This window comes from Delphinus delphis, chromosome X (genome assembly GCF_949987515.2).
Source record: "Delphinus delphis chromosome X, mDelDel1.2, whole genome shotgun sequence".
Classification (NCBI taxonomy): domain Eukaryota; kingdom Metazoa; phylum Chordata; class Mammalia; order Artiodactyla; family Delphinidae; genus Delphinus; species Delphinus delphis.
The window spans coordinates 61097300-61108938 of NC_082704.1; positions in this window are offsets into that span (position 1 = coordinate 61097300).

Here is an 11639-nt window from a genome sequence, read left to right on the forward strand (position 1 = left end):
TTGATGTAGCCTACATATCTGGAATACCTGAATAGACAATGAATCATCCCAAAACTGAGGTGGTGGACTTTGTGTGATTTTGTCTGTATAGATTTGCTTTTACCATTTGTCCTAGGATGGTCTGTCTATTTTTTTTTAGTATAGGTTTTAGCACTTCTTATCATTGGTGGATTTGTTTTTTGGTTTGGTTGCTCTCTTCTTTCTTTTTTTAAATACTTTTAAATTATTTTAATATTTTTTAATAACTTTATATTATATTATTTTTTCTTTCTTTCTTTCTTTTTTTCTCCCCTTCCTTCTAAGCCGTGTGGCTGACAGGGTCTTGGTGTTTGGCTGGGTGTCAGGCCTGTGCCTCTGAGGTGGGAGAGCCGAGTTCAGGACATTGGTCCACCAGAGACCTCCTGGCTCCATGTAATATCAAACAGAGAAAGCTCTCCAGGAGATGTCCATCTCAATGCGAAGAAACAGCTCCACTGAATGACCAGTAAGCTACAGTGATAGACACCCTATGACAACCAACTACCAAGACAGGAACACAATGACATTCATGAGCAGAGTGGTGGCCTAAAATCATAACAGGGTCACAGAAACCTCAAAACAAACCACCAGATACCATCCTCCCCACCAGAAAGACAAGATCAAGCCTCATCCACCAATAAACGGGAATCAGTCCCCTCCACCAAGAAGCCTACAGAAGCCACTGAACCAACATTAGCCACTGGGGGCAGAGAGCAAAAACAATGGGAACTACGAACCAGCAGGCTGCAAATTGGGGATCCCAAACATAGGAAGTTAACTAAAATGAAAAGACAGAAACACACAGCAGATGAAGGAGCAAGGTAGAAACCCACCAGACCAAACAAATGAAGAGGAAATAGGCAGTCTATCTGAAAAAGCATTCAGAGTAATCAGAGTAAAGGTGAACCAAAATCTTGGAAAAGGAATGGAGAAAATACAAGAAACATTTAACAAGGACCTAGAAGAACTAAAGAACAAACGAACAATGATGAACAACACAATAAATGAAATTAAAAATTCTTTAGAATGAATCAATACAAGAATAACTGAGGCAGAAGAACAGATAAGTGACCTGGAAGATAAAATAGTGGAAATAAATACCACCGAGCAGAATAAACAAAAAGGAATGAAAAGAATTGAGGACAGTTTCAGAGACCTCTCGAACAACATTAAATGCACCAACACTCGAATTATAGGGGTCTGAGAAAAAGAAGAGAAACAGAAGGGGACTGAGAAAATATTTGAGGAGATTATAGTTGAAAACGTCCCTAAATTGGGAAAGGTAATAGTCAATCAAGTCCAGGAAGCACAGAGAGTCCAATAAAGGATAAATCCAAGGAGAAACACGCCAAGACATACATTAATCAAACTATCAAAAATTAAATGCAAAGAAAAAATATTAAAAGCAGCAAGGGAAAAACAACAAATAACATACAAGGGAATCCCCATAAGGTTAACAGCTGATCTTTCAGCAGAAACTCTACAAGCCAGAAGTGAGTGGCAAGACATATTTAAAGTGATGAAAGAGAAAAATGTATAACCAAGATTACTCTACCCAGCAAGGATCCCATTCAGATTAAACAGAGAAATTAAAAGCTTTACAAACAGGCAAAAGCAAAGAGAATTCAGCACCACCAAACCAGCTTTACAAGAAATGCTAAAGGAACTCCTCTAGGGAGGAAACAGAAGAGAAGGAAAAGACCTACAATAACAAACTAAAATGAATTAAGAAAATGGCAATAGGAACATACATATCGATAACTACCTTAAATGTAAATGGATTAAACACTCCAACCAAAAGACACAGACTGGCTGAATGGATATAAAAAGAAGACCCGTATATATGCTGTCTACAAGAGATCCACATCAGCCCTAGGCACACATACAGACTGAAAGTCAGGGGATGGAAAATGATATTCCATGCAAATGGAAATCAAAAGAAAGCTGGAGCAGCAATTATCCTATCAGATAAAATAGACTTTAAAATAAAGATTATTACAAGGGACAAAGAAGGACACTACCTAATGATCACAGGAATAAACCAAGAAGAAGATATAACAATTGTAAAATTTATGCACCCAATATAGGAGCACCTCAAAACATTAGGCAAATGCTAACAATCATACAGTGGGAAATTGACAGTAACACCATCATAGTATGGGATTTGTTTTGTTGTTGTTGTTGTTGTTGTTTTTGCGGTACATGGGCCTCTCACTGTTTTGGCCCCTCCCGTTGTGGAGCACAGGCTCCGGATGCGCAGGCTCAGTGGCCATGGCTCATGGGTCCAGCTGCTCCATGGCATGTGGGATCCTCCCGGACCGGGACACAAACCCGTGTCCCCTGCATCGGCAGGCGGACTCTCAACCACTGCACCACCAGGGAAGCCCCCATAGTATGGGATTTTAACACCACACTTTCAACAAAGGATATATCATTCAAAATAAAAATGAATAAGGAAACACAAGCTTTAAATGACACATTAAACAAGATGGAATGAATTGATATTTGTAGGACATTCCATCCAAAAACAACAGAGTACAATTTCTTCTCAAGTGCTCATGGAATATTCTCCAGGATAGATCATATCTTGGGTCACAGGTGAAATCTTGGTGAATTTAAGAAAATTGAAACGGTATCAACTATCATTTCCAGCCACAATACTATGAGACAAGATATCAATTACAGGAAAAAAAACTGAAAAAATACAAACACAGGGAGGCTAAAAAACACACTACTAAGTATCCAAGAGATCACTGAAGGAATCAAAGAGGAAATCAAAATATACCTAGAAACAAATGACAATGAATAAACGACTACCCAAAACATATGGGATGCAGCAAAAGCACTTCTAAGAGGTAAGTTTATAGCAATACAATCCTACCGCAAGAAATAAGAAACAGCCCAAATAAACAACCTAACTTTACACCTAAAGCAATTAGAGAAAGAAGAACAAAAAACCCCCAAAGTTAGCAGAAGGAAACAAATCATAAAAATCAGATCAGAAATAAATCAAAAAGAAGTGAAGGAAACAACAGCAAAGATCAATAAAACTAACAGCTGGGTCTTTGAGAAGATAAACAAAATTGATAAACCATTAGCCAGACTCATCAAAAGAAAAAGGGGGGGAGAAGACTCAAATCAATAGAATTACAAAGGAAAAAGGAGAAGTAACAACTGACACTGCAGAAATACAAAGGATCATGAGAAATTAATAAAAGCAACTACATGCCATCAAAATGGACAACCTGGAAGAAATGGAAAAATTCTTAGAAAAGCACAACCTTCCAGGCAGAACCAAGAATCAGGACAAAATAGAAAATATAAACAGACCAATCACAAGCACTGAAATTGAAACTGTGATTAAAAACTTTCCAACAAACCAAAGCCCAGGACCACATGGCTTCACAGGTGAATTCTAACAAACATTTAGAGAAGAGCTAACACCTATCCTTCTCAAACTCTTCCAAAATATAGCAGAGGGAGGAACACTCCCAAACTCACCCTATGAGGCCACCATCACCCTGATATCAAAACCAGACAAAGATGTCACAAACAAAGAAAACTACAGGCCAATATCACTGATGAAGATAGATACAAAAATCCTCAACAAAATACTAGCGAACAGAATCCAGCAGCACATTAAGAAGATCATACATCATGATCAAGTGGGGTTTCTCCCAGTAAGGCAAGTATCCTTCAGTATAAACAAATCAATCAATGGGATAAACCATATTAACGAATAGAAGGAGAAAAACTGTATGATCATCTCACTAGATGCAGAGAAAACTTTTGACAAAATTCAACACCCATTTATGATAAAAACCCTGCAGAAAGTAGGCATAGAGGGAACTTTCCTTAACATAATAAAGACCATATATGGCAAACCCACAGCCAACATTGTCCTCAATGGTGAAAACCTGAAACCACTTCCACTAAGATCAGAAACAAGACAAGGTTGCCCACTCTCACCACTAATATTCAACATAGTTTTGGAAGTTTTAACCAGGGCAATCAGAGAAGTAAAAGAAATAAAAGAAATGCAAATCAGAAAAGAAGAAGTAAAGCTGTCACTGTTTGCAGGTGACGTGATACAATACATAGAGAATCCTAAAAATGCTACCAGAAAAATGCTAGAGTTAATCAATGAATTTAGTAAAGTAGAAGGACACAAAATTAATGCACAGAAATCTCTTGCATTCCTGTACATTGATGATGAAAATTCTGAAAGAGAAATTAAGGAAACACACTTATTTACCATTGCAACAATAAGAATAAAATACCTAGGAATAAACCTACTTAAGGAGACAAAAGACGTGTATGCAGAAAAGTATTAGACTCTGATGAAAGAAATTAAAGATGATATAAACAGATGGAGAGATATACAATGTTCTTGGACTTGAAGAATGAACACTGTGAAAATGATTATACTACCCAAAGCAATCTACAGATTCAATGCAATCCCTATCAAACTACCAATGGCATTTTCCACAGAACTACAACAAAAACTTTCACAATTTGTATGGAAACACTAAAGACCCCAAATAGCTAAAGCAATTTTGAGAAAGAAAAACGGAGCTGGAGGAATCAGGATCCCGGTCTTCAGACTATACTAGAAAGCTACGGTATACATGAGAGTATGGTACTGGTACAATAACAGAAATATAGATCAATGGAAAAAATAGGATAGAAAATAAGATAGGATAGAAAATAGGATAGGATAGAAAGCTCAGAGATAAACCCAGACACTTAGGGTCACCTTATTTTTGATAAAGGAGGCAGGAATATACTATGGAGAAAAGAGAGCCTCTTAAATAAGTGGTGCTTGAAAAACTGGACAGCTACATATAAAAGAATGATATTGGAAAGCTCCCTAACACCATACACAAAAATAAACTCAAAATGGATTAAAGACCTAAATGTAAGGCCCAACACTATCAAATTCTTAGAGGAAACAAGCAGAACACTCTATGACATAAATCACAGCAAGATCCTTTTTGACCCACCTCTTAGAGAAATGTAAATATAAAGAAAAATAAACAAATGGGACCTAATGAAACCTAAAAGCTTTTTCACAGCATAGGAAAACAACATAAACAATATGAAAAGACAACCCTCAGAATGGGAGAAAACATTTGCCAGTGAAGCAACTGACAAAACATTAATCTCCAAAATTTACAAGCAGCCCATGAAGCTCAATATCAGAAAAACAAAAACGCAATCCAAAAATGGTCAGAAGACAAAAATAGATAATTCTTCAAAGAAGATATACAGATTACCAACAAACACATGAAAGGATGCTCAACATCACTAATCATTAGAGAAACGCAAATCAAAACTACAATCATCACCTCATACCAGTCAGAATGGTCATCATCAAAAAATCTACAAACTATAAATGCTGGAGAGGGTGTGGAGTAAAGGGAACCCTCTTACACTGTTGCTGGGAATGTAAATTGATACAGCCACTCTGGAGAACAGTATAGAGTTTCCTTAAAAATGTAAAAATAGAACTACCGTACAACCCAGGAACCCACTACTGGACATATACCCTGAGAAATCCATATTTCAAAAAGTGTCATGTACCACAATGTTCATTGCAGCTCTTTACAGTAGCCAGGAAATGGAAGCAACCTAACTGTCCATCAACAGATGAATGGATGAAGAAAATGTGGTACATATATACAATGGAATATTACTCAGCAATAAAAAGAAATGATATTGAGTTATTTGTAGTGAGATAGATGGACCTAGAGTCTGTCTACAGAGTGAAGTCAGTCAGAAACAGAAAAACAAATACTGTATGCTAACACATATATATGTATTCAGAAAAAAAATGGTTCTGAAGAACCTAGGGGCAGTACAGGAATAAAGATACAGATGTAGAGAATGGACTTGAGGACATGGGGAAGGGGAAGGGGAAGATGGGAAGAAGTGAGAGAGTGGCATGGACATATATACACTAACAAGTGCAAAATAGATAGCTAGTGGGAAGCAGCCACATAGCACAGGGAGATCAGCTCGGTGCTTTATGACCACCTAGAGGGGTGGGATAGGGAGTATGCGAGGGAGACACAAGTGGGAGGAGATATCAGGTTATATGTATACGTATAGCTGATTCACTTTGCTATAAATTAGAAACTAACACACCATTGTAAATCAATTATACTCCAATAAATATGTTTAAAAAACGAAATACCATGTATCACTGAAGATATTTTAAAAAAAGATTAAAATTACTGATATTATTTTATAAATAAATAAATAAGTAAATAAATAAGTCCTGGTGATATAATATACAGCATGGCAACTATATTTAGTAATGTACTGCATTGCATTTTTGAATGTTGCTAAGAGAGAAAAGAAAAAAAAAGCACACAAGTAACTGCTGAATTACCACCAAGAAAAATGTGCTGGAACCTACCAAAAAAAAAAACATACCCTACATCCAAAGACCATGAAGGCACAACAAGATGGTAGGCGGGGTAAAATCACAATAAAATCAAATCCCATACATACCAGCTGGGTGACCCTCTATCTGGAAAATACTTACACCACAGAAGTTCTCCCAGAGGAGTGAAAATCCTGAGTCCAATGACAGGCTTCCCAGGCTGGGGGTCTGGCAACTGGAGGAGGAGAACCCCAGAGAATCTGGCTTTGAAGACCAGAATGGTTAAATCACAGGAATTCCACAGGACTAGGGGAAAAGAAACTTCACTCTTGGAGGGTACACACAAGGTCTCATGCATACCAGGACCCAGGGAAAAAAGCAGTGACCTCATAAGAGAATGGGCCAGACCTACCTGTTAGTTTTGGAGAGTCTCCTGCAGAGGTATGGGGAAGCTGGGGCTTAATGTGGCAATTCTGGGGAGTACTCATTGGTGTCAGCCCTCTTGGAGGCTGGCATTTCCTCCCCAAGACAGAGCCCAACCCAACAGGCTGTAGGCTGTAGTGCTGGGACGCCTCAGGCTGAACAACAAACAGGGTGAGAACACAGCCCCATCCCTCGGCAGACAGGCTTCTTAGAGTATTACTGAGCATGGCCCTGCCCACTAGAATGACAAGACCCAACTCCACACACCAGTGGGCAGGTATAAGTCCCTCCCACAAGGAAGCCTGCACAAGCCTCTTAGACAGCCTTATTCACCAGAGGGCAGAGAGCAGAAGCAAGAAGAAGTACAGTCCTGCAGCCTGCAGAATGAAAACCACAATTATAGAAAGTTCCACAAAATGAGACAGCGGAGGAATATGTACCAGATGAAGGAACAAGATAAAACACCAGAAGAACAACTAAGTGAAGTGAGATAGGAAATCTACTGGAGAAATAAATCAGAGTAATGATAGTGAAGATGATCCAATCTTGGAAAAGATTGAGAAGGTAAAATAAATGTTTAACAAAGGCATAGAAGAACTGAAGAACAAACAAACAGAGATGAACAATACAATAACTAAAATGAAAAATACACTAGAAGGAATCAATAGAACAATAACTGAGGCAGAAGAACAGATAAATTAGCTGGAAGACAGAATGGTGGAAATCACATCATGGAACAGAGTAAAGAAAAAAAGAATTAAAAGAAATGAAAACAATCTAAGAGACTTCTGGGACAACATTTGCATTATGGGGGGGTCCCAGAAGGAGAAGAGAGAGAAAAAGTCCCCATGAAAATATTTGAGGAGTTAATAGCTGAAAACTTCCCTAATATAGGAAAGCAAACAGCCACCCAAATCCAGGAAGTGCAGAAAATTCCAAACAGTAACATACTAAGACACATAGCAGTATAATCGACAAAAAATAAAGACAAACAAAAAAATATTAAAAGCAACAAGGGAAAAGCAATAAATGGCATACAAAGAAACTCTGGTAAAGTTATCAGCTGTTTTCTCAGCAGAAACTCTGCAGGCCAGAAGCAAGTGACACGACATATTTAAAGTGATGAAAGGGAAGAACCTACAACCAAGAACACTCTAACTAGCAAGGCTCTCATTCAGATTCAGTGGAGAAATCAAAAGCTTTCCAGTTAAGCAAAAGGTAAGAAAACTTAGCACCACCAGACCAGCCTTGCAACAAATGCTAAAGGAACTTCTCTAAGCGGAAAAGAAAAGACCACTACTAGAAACAAGAAAATTATGAACGGAAAAGCTCACCAGTAAAGGAAATCATACAGTAAAGGTAAGAAATCATTCACACACAAATATCTTATCAAAGTAGCAATCGAGAGAAGAGGGGAAAATAAATGTAGAATATTGGAAATGCGTTTGCAATGAACAGACCAGCAAGTTAAAACAACTGTGTTTATATACATACTGTTATATCAAAAGCACAAACCCGGGCTTCCCTGGTGGCACAGTGGTTGAGAGTCCGCCTGCTGATGCAGGGGACATGGGTTCGTGCCCCGGTCCGGGAAGATCCTACATGTCACAGAGTGGCTAGACCCATGAGCCACGGCCACTGAGCCTGTGCATCCGGAGCCTGTGCTCCGCAACAGGAGAGGCCACAACAGTGAGAGGCCCACGTACCTCAAAAAAACCCCAAAAAAACACAAACCCAAAATCTAAAATAGATACACACAAAAAAAGAAAGAGGAATCAAAACACTAAGCACTAAAGATGAAAGATAGTAAATACTAAAAATAGGCATCAAATCACAAGAGAAAAGAACAAAAGTGGAAGGGGAAAAATACACCCATGAAAACAAATCCAAAGCCATTAGGAAAAATGGCAACAGGAACATACATATAAATAATTACCTTAAATTTAAGCTGATTAAATGCTCCAGCCAAAAGACATACACTGGCTAAGTGAATACAAAAACAAGACCCATATATATGCTGTGTAGAAGAGACCCATTTCAGATCCATGGACGCATACAGACTGAAAGTGAGTGGATGGAAAAAGGTATTCCATGAAAATGGAAATCAAAAAAAAGCTGGAGTAGCAATACTCATATCAGCAAAATAGATATTAAAATAAAGACTGTTACACGAGACAAAGGAGGACACTACATAATGATAAAGAGAGCAATCCAAGAAGATGTAACAATTGTAAATATGTATACATTTAACATGGAAGAACCCCAATATATAAGGCAAATACTAACAGCCATAAAAGGAGAAATTGACAGCAGCACAATAATAGTGAAGACTTAACCACCCCATCTTCTTTCTTTTTTTAAAAAAATATTTCACTAATTTTAAGATTGTATAACCCTTCCTTAATCAGCAGCCCAACCCATCTCCACAAAACCCCAACAGAAATAGGTATGTCATTGCAGGAGCCAGGAGGAATAGCTTTTGAGGTGTTTGTTCTCAGCTGTTCCATCCAGGCACTGATTTTTCTTGAGTGGTTCTTTACATCTTGTGGCATACACCACCTATCCATGAGTTCTGGGAAACAGTCTGGATAGATCTGAACCCTCCAAAGATATTGACTTTCTTGTCTTCTTTTGTGACCAGAACATGTCAATGATGAAATGGTGAGAAGTTCTAAGATAAAAGGAGGTCCAGGGTGTTACTAAGAGGCCCATATGCTGCTCTATTTATGCTGAGAACTGCTCGATCCCGAGGTGGCAGTTCTAACACTGTCCACTCCTGCAGCCTATTTTTTCCTATGGAACAGTTCACTGCCTGGGTGGCATCAACAGCCCCAGATGTTTGGGGCACAACACAGCCTCTGCTTCTCTTTTTCCAAGGTGCCAAGCAGCACCCCCTAACTCAGGTCAGCCCAACCATGTCTCCTGGAGTCTACAGCTGGAAGTACCATCACCTCAGAGTTTCCTTCAGTTTGCAGGGATATATTTATCCCAAGAGAGGGAACAAGGGAAAAGAAAGAACAAAGGGAGAGACCGAGAGAGAGATAGAAGGGGGGGGGCATGGAAGGAAGGAAAGAAGGAGGGAGGGAAGGAAGGAAGGAGGGAGGGAGGGAAGGAAGGAGGGGACACCCCACTTTCATCAATGGACAGATCATCCAGACAGAAAATCAACTAAAAAAACAGTCCTTAAATGACACATTAAACCACATGGACTTAATGGATATTTGTAGAGCATTCCATCCAAAAGCAGCAGAATACACATTCTTCTTAAGTGCACATGGACCATTCTCCAGGATTGATCACATGATGGGTGACAAAGTGAGCCTCAGTAAATTTAAGAAAATTGAAATCATGTCAAGCATCTATTCTGACCACAATGCTATGAGAGTAGAAATCAACTAGAAGGAGAAAAAAAAAACTTAAAAAACACAAACATGTGGAGGCTAAACAATATGCCCCTAAACAAAAAATGGATCACTGAAGAAATCAAAGAGGAAATTAAAAATTACCTAGAGACAGAAGAAAATGAAAGTACAATTATCTAAAACCTATAGAATGCAGCAAAAGCAATTCTAAGAGAGAAGTTTATAGTAATATAATCTTACCTTAGGAAACAAGAAAAATCACAAATAAACCACTTAACATTACACCTAAAGCAACTAGAGAAAGAACAAAAAAACCCAAAGTTAGTAGAAGGAAATAAATCATACAGATCAGAGCAGAAATAAATGAAATAGAGACTAAGCAAAAAATAGCAAAGATCAATGAAACTAAAAGCTGGTTCTTTTTTTTTTTTTTTTTTTTTTTTTTTGCGGTATGCAGGCCTCTCACTGTTGTGGCCTCTCCCATTGCGGAGCACAGGCTCTGGACGCACAGGCTCAGTGTTCATGGCTCACTGGCCCAGCCGCTCCGCGGCATGTGGGATCTTCCTGGACCGGGGCATGAACCCGTGTCCCCTGCATTGGCAGGCAGACTCCCAATCACTGCGCCACCAGGGAAGCCCCAAAGCTGTTTCTTTTAAAAGATAAACAAAATTGATAATCCTTTAGCCAGACTCATCAAGAAAAGAGGGTGAGGGCTCAAATTGTTAAAATTGGAAATGAAAAAGGAGAAGTTAAAACAGACACCACAGAAATACAAATCATCATAAGAGACTACTACAAGCAACTATATGCTAATTAAATGGACAACCTGGAAGAAATGGACAAACCCTTAAAAAGGTACAATCTCTCAACACTGAACCAGGAAGAAATAGAAAATACGGACAGACCAATCACAAGCAATGAAATTGAAACTGTGATTTAAGAACTCCCAAGAAATAAAAGCCCAGGACCTGATGGCTTCACAGGCAAATTCTGTCATACATTTAGAGAAGAGTAATCACCTATCCTTCTGAAACTATTCCAAAAATTTCAGAGAAATGAAAACTCCCAAACACATTCTATGAGGCCACCATCACCCTGATACCAAAACCAAACAAAGATACAAAAAAATAAATAAAATCCAGGCCAATATCACTGAGGAACATAGGTGCAAAACTCCTCAACAAAATACTAGCAAACCTAATCCAACAATACATTTAAAGAACATATATCCATGATCAAGTGGGATTTATGCCAGGGATGCAAGGAGTTTTCAATACCTGCAAATCAATCAGTGTGATACACCACATCAACAAATTGAAGAATAAAATCATCTCAATAAAAGCAGAAAAAGCTTTTGACAGTATTCAACACCATTTATGATAAAAACTCTCCAGAATGTGGACATAGAAGGAACATACCTCTACATAATAATGGCCATATATGACAAA